This window comes from Merops nubicus, unplaced genomic scaffold (genome assembly GCF_000691845.1).
Source record: "Merops nubicus isolate BGI_N331 unplaced genomic scaffold, ASM69184v1 scaffold6622, whole genome shotgun sequence".
NCBI lineage: Eukaryota > Metazoa > Chordata > Aves > Coraciiformes > Meropidae > Merops > Merops nubicus.
The window spans coordinates 2,756-12,339 of NW_008595532.1; positions in this window are offsets into that span (position 1 = coordinate 2,756).

A 9,584-nucleotide genomic window follows, 5' to 3' on the forward strand; every position below is an offset into this window, starting at 1 on the left:
TGTCTAGTAAGACCCAGAAGGACACCCACATATACAATGAAGACATCGGTTTCACCATCACTTTAGCTGTCTGAACTTCTTATTTCTTTTATCCCTACATGTTCAAAAGTCTTATCTCACGCAGATCAGTCCCTGTTTTTCTTGACAACCTGATTAGTGAGAGTGAGCAATTACTCTGAAGAGTATATTCAGAAGAAATAATAAATTCTGACTAAGCAAAAAGCAATCTTAATCTTTTGCTAGGATTTCTGGTAGGATGTCACTAAAAATACAAGTTGTTCCTTTGAATTATTATATGTAGTGGGATTAAATTTTCTGTCACAACATCTTTTACTTGCCTCACTTTTATGAAGTTTCTATGCTTGAGTGTGGTGGGTTTTCTTGCACTAAATGTTTCATTAAGTTTTTAAGCTTAGTTATGAGAGCTCTTATGAGTTATAAGAGAGTTATGAGAGGTAGTAATTTTAATAACTGTTCCCTGTTTATGGTATGTAACTGTGGTCAGTTGTTTTTTTGTGTTGTTTTGTGTGTTTTTGTTTTTGTTTTTGTTTTTTTTAATGAAGAACCCAAATATGTATTTTCATAAAAAGAGGATTCAGCATCAAGTTATTTTTGAATGTCATGTTGGGGGAACTAGAATAATTCATCATTCTTCTCAGATTTTCTTTGTTACCCTTACCCAAACACTTTCTGCAGAACAAAAAGAACTTCCATGTAATTAGATTTAAAGAAGTCTTGGGAAATAAAAAAGTCTGCCTTAACTGCCCTTTCCTCACATATTCCCCATGACAGGGGAGAAATGAGCTGTCTAAACTTAAGGGGTAGGGTGCTTAAATTTGTCTTTGTGCTGGGAGACCAGCAAGACATTTTAAAACATTTTGATTAGTTATTTTTTGAGCATGAAGGAACGAAGATAAATATTGCTCTCAGTTTACCTGTATGCTCAAATTGGCCTCCTGAGCATATCTACTTCAGATTTAGAATAACATGTCAGACAAGAAAATTTGGCCCTCAAACTATTTAAACTTTGGGGTTAAACTTAAGAGTTCGGTCTTATGCCAAAATTTCTTACACATCAGCAGAAGAAAACTCTAAGTTGTCCCATGACATGGTGCTAATTTAACCATTATTCATAACGAGTTAGATTTGAAAGACACATTTGATGTTTATTTTAGTTTATGGTTGAATCAAAACCATGTAACCTTAGGTAAGACATAAGACAAGTTTTGTTCTTTTTCCTCACTTAAAAACTCTCCTCTGAGTCTAGTGATAGTTACAGCTGGAAGTAAGTCCCTAATTCCCTAATTCTGCAAGACCTGCTGTGTCTAATGCTAAACTACTTCAGTGAATGTAATTACTGATCTGGAATAAAAATAGGAGACCCTTGAGGAATGTAGACATTGTCTCTAGGAAATTAAAATGTATGGTACAGCATAATACAGAGTTCTTTGTAATACTTATGTCTTGTCCAATTATTGTTCCTATTAATGAAATAGAGGTTTTTTTAATAGTATATTGTGTTAATAGGAATTACTTCAAGAGGCTTAAAAGAAGATGAAAATTAATAAAAAATTATATTCTTCAAAATCGTTTACCAAAACAGACATGACCTCAGAAATTAGCAAAATAGTGAATGAAATTGATTTAAAAGAAGAATGACTCTTACATTAAAAAAAATCAAAATAAATTTTGTTGGCTTATAGTAATTATTCGTGATTCCACATCTGAACTTTTTGAACAAATTATTTTTCCAGTGGAGTTGGTGGCTAGGCTTTTCTGGAATAGAACTTGGCAAATATACTCTGCTTTCAGAGGCTTAATATAATCCATATTCCAAATGGTTAAGGCACTTATTTTTTCTGTATTTTTACTGAGGCAGACATGATAAGCAAATAATTTATAACTCTGCATATTCAGCATTAAAAGAAAATATATTCTCATAAATTAACAAACTGAATGAATTGGATTTTATTCTGTGCAGTAGAACACTGATATTTCATTCTCCATGGGAGAGTGCAGCTGATCTGGGTACTGCAAGCTACCCAGGCCAATGGTTGCTGAGGCAGGACCAGAGAAGCTGTGACAATCTCACCACACCATGATACAGAAATATGAACAGTCCCAGTGAGCTCAGTGGAAATAACCATTCTCTGCTCTTAACAAGATTCAATGTCAATTTTACCCCAAAAATACAAGTAAGCAGGACAGACTGCATTTGGGTGAGGAGAAAGAACTACTTTTCATTAGATATATTGATAGCTTTTTCATCTCAAAGCCATCTTTAAATTTTCTTTGATAAATTCTCCTAAACAAGTTGATATTGGCCACTCTTTAATGCCCCACCATTTACTGTTTTCTGTAGTAAATACGTAGTTCCACACACTGATCTGTTTAATTCTGGTAGGTGTGTATGTGTAACTGTATTGATATTCGTGAGTATATTTTGCCTTTTCCAATTTTTTTTGCTATTTTTAGTGGAACAAGCCTTGGCTTTACCATCTTTCATTCAGGTCAGCTGTTATTTCTCACCAACATTTCCTTCCCGAAAGCGTCACACTTGTACAGGTTCCCCAAACTGTAAGGTGTTTGAGATCTCAGTGCCTCTAGTTTGTGTGCTGACTTTATAAATTTCTAATTTAATTAAGCCTCAAATGCTGCAGAGAGTGTATATTCCTTCAGCCTTCAGTTCCATACGAGTGCTTGGGTCTATCATTGTGTCCAGCTCCTTCATGGTTACGAGCCCTTTACGACCTGTAACCCTGCTGCTACATTTCCTTCCTTGGCTGCGTGGGGCTTTAGGTGCATTGTGCAATACGCTTTGTGATAGCAATGTTGTGTGTTTGGCAAACTTGCCTGTCAAGCAGTAGAGCTAGGCCACTGAACAGAAGGCATCTGAGACCTAAGATAACCCAGAAATCATCCTTAGCACGGTGGAGAATGTCAAGGCCATGGACCAACCCTGACAGTTGATGAGTGAGCAAAGGCAAAACGGTTGCTATGTGCATGGAGATTTAAAAGGCCATCACAGTGGTTCTTCAGATGAAATGTTGACACTCTCCAAGGGGCCCTGCTCCCACTTCCACTAATCGCAGTGCAAACTGGGGGTGCTCAGCCCCAGACACTCTTGACCTGATGTTGCACGTTGTCCTGGCACGTGGAGGGAGAGCTAAGTGGAACTGCAGCTCGGCAGGCAGCAAACGCTTCAGATGGCAGTATGGCATCCCAGGAGTGAGAGAGGATGTCAGCGTATGGAAAAACTTTTGTGTTGACCTAGTGTGTACAAAAAGTGAGTGACTTTTTCTTTATTCAATAAGAAAATAACTTCTGTTTTTTGTATTAGCTCTATTTAATATTTTTAAATACTATTTAGCATGACGAGAGACACAATTACTAACATGTACAAGTCTAGCCCCAAGGAAGTGAATGTCAGTATTTTCACTGAAATACCCAGGTCTGGGCCTGAAGTATACCACAGAGAGATAGCAGTCATGACCATTATCTCTCAGAAATCCCTCCACACCAGGACTCCTATATGCAGGGAAGTGGATGGCAAATAAAGCAGAAATTTCACTTCAGAGCAGATCCAAGTGCATAACTGTCTTTAACTCAGGAACTGCAGCATGCATATCGAATTAATCTAGCTTGGCCTTGAGCCTGTGAGCAAGCTGAAGAGTTGATATATGTTGTATTTTTTTTTCTTCACCGTAGCCAGAATTTGATTTTTCAGTCAAGAAAGAATGACAGGTTTCTGTACTTTGCTGTTTGTTGTTTCAGATGTTAATCTGCTAGAGAAGGCCTCTGAGAAGTGGGAAAACAATAGCACACAGAGGTATAAGGCTTTGCAATACATTTGTTGTTTGATAGACAAGCATTAGCCTTGAAAATACACTGCATCGTGTCTGGAGATGGTGTTGATTTTTAAACATGTATGTATATAGGGAGAAAGATTTAAAAAGATGGGAGGTGTAACTATACATACATATACATATAAGTAGGCACACATATTCATCTTTTAATTAATGGTGTTTGAGGTTAATTTGAGGGAGAATGATGTGCTGTTTCAGGCCTAAACATGATTTTGAAGTTACAGAGCTGGCTTATAAGCATAGACTGCGTTTCCAAAGTGTTTAAAACAGCATAAAAATCATTGTATAGTAGTAATCATTGTACAAAACTGTAAGCAAAACCTCATGATCAATGAAGGACCCAAAAAAGATGAGCCATCCAGGCAAACAGCCACTAGGAGGTTGCAGAGACAACAGGGAGGCTGGTTCCATGTCTAAAGTATACTTTATGCACTATAGTGTTACTGTCCAGATTGGAATAGTTTTATTCTTCAAGATCTCTCCGAGTGACCTGAAGTAGTTCGGAGGAGGAGGAGAATATCCCCCTTATTAAGCTTTGCCTGTTTTCTAGAGAACTAAAATTTTCAGTGGTATTTATCGAGTACTTTTGATTGAAGTTAAAAAAAAAAAAAAATTACTTCAAGGTGATCAAATCTTGTGTTAATATTTTTGTAAGACTTGATTTAAACCATACCAAATATGGCCATTGTGTTTTCTTTTTCAGTAAAATCATTCAGCTGATGTACTGAAAAACATATTTTTTTGATAATTTGTTGCTTACATTTGGTTTTGATGATGAAGGAGACTATTACAGCAGAAAGAAAAGAATATAATGGTTTCTGAATGCATGCACACATGAGCGCTGTTACATGGGATGAGATACATTTATTTAGTTGGAAAAAGATGTATTCTCATGGACATTTTTTTTCTGTTTTGACACTTAATCAATTGCATATACACTCCGACCATGACCTCTTACTTGCCTCTGGTGAAGAAAATATATCAAAATAAAACTTCCAAAATTACTAGAAATCAGGAGAAGATACATAATGGAAAGCATTTTGCTGGAGAAAGTGCAGCTGATCTCCTGTGTTAGCCTCAGTTGTTAGTTAGGCTTTTCTGTTCAATTTAAGGAAGAATGCTTCATCCTGTCACTTGTGAATTAGAGTTTACTGCTTTAGTGTAAGTCCCACAGGCTATTTATTCATGTTTTGGGCATTTTTAATGTCGGTCAGTTGGAAAACAGTTGCTCCAGTGAGAGAATTAATTGGATATTGATTAGATACGGAGGGTGTGATTCTTTATCTCTAGGGTGTAAACAAGATTTAACACATGAAGGATCCAAGCATTTGATTGGTTTGTGACTATTTTTATATTAGCCTATGCTTTATTATGTCTCCTGGGCAAAAAAATCATTCATGTACAATGCTCCGCTGATTTTACTAAAACAGTGCATGAAAATGTATTTGTTTAATACAGACTTTAACACCAATGAAAAACACTGCTTGGAATGACAAATTGTGGCTACTTTTAAATTTTTTTTCTTTTTTTTTAAAGAAAGGTTTCACATAATGAAAATGGTTATGTAATCACACAAAACCCACTTATGGTGAGGGCACAGCTTTGCATACTAAGAATATTTTAACTTCTTTGTATTGTTTTTTTCAAGTTTATTAGGTCTTTGTCAATTCAAGTTAATTGTTTAGATTGTATTTTAGTACGTGTTCTCTTACTCCATAATTTGAAATTTGTGGCTTTGGCTTGAAGAAAAACATTTAAAGTTGCATCAGTAAAGCAGCTATTGTCATGTTCCTTCCATATTTTGGACAACTTCAGGAATAACGTGGCACAAATCTAATTAAGGCTTTGCTAATTAAATTATATTCTCCTTTTTACTTGAGCTTGCAGAATAAAGGTGAAAAGCAAAACGCTGCTGGAAAACAGCCAGACACACTTTTTTTCCTTAACTCTTACTGTTTATAGTATCAAGCTGTATGTGATGTGCCTCAGTAGAGGGAACCTTTGAAATGAAGCATTAGGAAATGCATCCTCCCCAGTGTATCTGGCAGTACTAGATACGAGCACTAGATTAGTAAACCCCTTAAATCCCATTGGATTAAAATAGCTTAGGAGATAGCTGTGATGTTATTACTGTAATCGTGATAGAGTAATTACTTTTTCCTTGTCTCTTAATGGCATGGCATGCCTAACACGTGAGAGGCTTCTGTTTTGTCACTGAAATTTTAATTTAGGGAATAAAGGAATAATTATTTTTTTTTACAGTGGACAAAGATTTATGGCCAAAACCATACCATTATGAGGATTTCTTGTGGTTTCCAGAAAAATATTCTGGGATAGAGGACAACTTAGAGCAGGCTAATAGGTTTCATTTTATGCTGTGGGCCTAAAGTTTCAATGGACTTGTTGGTCAGCACTAATTTAGCAAGATACCCCATACAGTTTGTGCATCCCATTATTGTACGATCAATTCCCAAGTTTGCACATAAATATAACATACACAGAATTCCCCCCTTGATTCGGCCACAAGCTGCTTTTTCAGGAATCAGGCAATTTCCAGACTTTCAGAAGAGAGATTACTAGCAAAGAAATAATTTGGATAAAGCCTGCACGGGTACAGCAAGTTGAACACCAGATATACTGCTCAGGAACAGCATAACTACATCACCTGCATGGGGCAGTCACTCCACGTGTACTTATGTGATTCAGCTGCATGGGACTATAGAGGATCCCTTACCTAAACTGCAGTCAGGGCTTTCAAAGTCCTTAAAACAGATCCAAACTGCACATTTATATTGAAGTTCACCGACCCAGAACTGAGCAGCTTCTCCAGAAAAGCCTTGCTTCTCCTGCTCTACTTTTGTCTAAGAGAGCTATTCCTTTCTTGTCAGAGCAGGGAGTGAAACAAGGAGTAAATCCAGAGATTAAATAATACTAACAAGATAAGTGTTAGAATAGATAGAAAATCTCTTGAATATTGAGGGTGGCAGTTCCTTTTCTCTGCAGTTGCACTCTCCATCTCAGAGTAGCAGAATAACTGTGAGAACAGTATTAGAAAAACAGAAATATTGAACTTGCTCAGTCCCAAGGTATGGAAAGTGTTTTCAGGTTTTTATTTAAGGCCAGCACTTCCTGCTCAGCACGTTTTGTCCCACTGAAATACATGGTTTCCATATATTTTACACCTGATTATGATCCTCAAAGATAAGGCTTCCAATATCAGTTAGGTCTAAATAGCTAACTGTATTGAATGCATTTATATGTAACACTTACTTAAATAAAATGTTTTGATCCCAGTCATCATTTATAAGATGTCTCCTTATGTAACTGTGATGGGGTAAAATACCTTAGCCTGAGTATAAACATGGCATGTGTTCACTGGGAACACCTTTAAGATAGCAGTTTAGAATAAAGTACTTACAAGGGAGAAACCGTGGCTTATTATTCTATTATGATAGTTCTGAATCTGTTCTAATTTGGAAAGAAATAGAAACATTTCTAAAATAAGCACAGGAAATGTAATGTACAGTTAAACATTACCATTTGCACAGCAATCAACCTGGAGCCTATTCGTATTTCAAAAAGAGCAGGGTCTAATTAAGCTCTGGCAAACTCAGTTCTATTTCCTTTCACTCCGATAGAGTTTGCCTGTGTTTGTCAGTGCTGAGTTTGGCTTGTGTGCAGTTAAGCACATGTCATCACTTTTCATTCAGATGATTCAACTAGTTCCTATATAGCTTTTGATGTATTGCAGCTGTTCTTGTGTTTAATTTATGCAAATAATCTCGAATCTACATTTATTAGCAGCCATGGTAGCTAAAACAGAATACGTGCATAGAGTGCAGCAGAACTGCAAGAAGTGAATTTCCTCTTCATATTTATCAATGTGTAGTCTCTATATCTCATTCTAAGAGTGGTTCTGCCTTCAGTCAAGAGCTCTCCAATAACTTTCCAGGCATAATTTTGAGTCTCTGGATTCAGCTGAAATATCTTGTTAGCTTAGTGATTTCAAATAGGTGATGGATGAATGGAAGGAAATTGTTATCTGTTACAGAAAAAACCCAGACCCTTCAAATAGGAAAATACTATCTTGAGTAAATTAATGTCTTGAATAGTTTGACCAGTCTTACCTATATGTCTCATTATTTTCAGCAAATTATCTTTTCATAGTTTAAAGAACAATTAGTATTGCAATACATCTTTGGTTTTGGGAAGAGGGAAGTACATAGTCACAGTTTAGTATTTAAAATAGCAAGGGTTTCATGATGTCATACATTTGCTTGAGGGATATCCTAATCTAACTGTTTGAATTTCTTAGGAAAAAAAAAAGTAAGATCTTTTGCATAAATTCATGTATCAGGTCTGTAATTGTTCAGAGATTTTTTTTTTTCTTCAACTTCCCAAAATAGATGTTTTCCAGTGTTTTCTGTGTTCACACATCTCTAACAGGAGAAAAGAAAAAGGGTGATTTTGAATTACGCACATAGTAGTTATCTGTATGTGTGTGGTGCTGTTCAAGATGCTTGCAATGCAAAGTATAATTGCCAAAATTGTTTTTATATATTTTTTTTTAAATGTGGTACTCATCAGAATATGTTAATCCAGATCTATATCCATTCCAGTTATGTTTTCTAGAGTGATCATGAATAGTAATAGCAGAAAAGTAGTTGTATACACTATATTTGGCTAATTTCTTGATCCCACAACACATTCTGGTGGAAACAGGGATTTACAGAGAGGAAAAAAAAAGAAATCCATGCTTCTTAATGTTCTTTTGCCAAACAAATATAGAGGTCTCCACAGGCAAGGATTAACTAATACAAATATGCTTTCTGAGCAGCTATTGAAGAATTACTAATAAACATCATTATAGCTGAGTTCAAGATATTCAACCTTGTAAATATATCCTGTTATAATTTCATTACTGTTGGCTGAAGCCCTAGGAAAAGCCAATGTTTCAACCTCTTTGTTCAAGTCTTAATGAATTATTGGGAAGTGGCTGATTAGAAAGCACTGAATCAGAAAGAGCTGCTGCATTCTGAACGTAACTCTCTTTGATATTGTTTACCTCCCAAGCTGACTCATTTCCTTGGCCAAAAATCTTGGTACACAAAGCTGTGAGCCCGTTTTGTTGGGCTGTTATGTCCCACTGCATGTCTGGAAGTCAAATGTCATAGGTAGCTATTTGGGGAATGTTGTAAGTGTTCATTGAGGCTAACACCTTAGAACAGGAGTCTGCTCAGAAGTGGGGCACAACTGTGTTGTAAATAAAGGGGATACAACAAAAAAAGTGGGATGCTGAAGTTCTAGGGTTTAAATCCCCAGCCCTGAATCAGGGTTGGCATATGGATGATGTCCACAACCAGGCAGGAAAGTCCTTCCTGAATGGTTTTTCACCCAGGGCCTGGCCAGCCTTGGGTGGGAACCGAGTAGGAGATCACCACCAGCTGCCCCTGCCTTCAGCCTCAACATCAAGTGTCCTGCCTCCAAGTTAACAGCATAAAAGCTGGCTTGGCCTGTAGTGGTGTTGGGAGAGGTTATTTATGTAGTGTACATACTATGTAGGATATCCAGTTATTGGCAGAGCCCCCAGTGGTGGTAGGATGTCAGTATGGCCAAGAGCAGAGGAAGGAGTAATGGCATAGTTCTTTGGTCAAGGCCACACAATTGGAGTTAGAGTGATTGCTTTGGTCCTTGGTCAATTCATTCCTGGTTGCACTG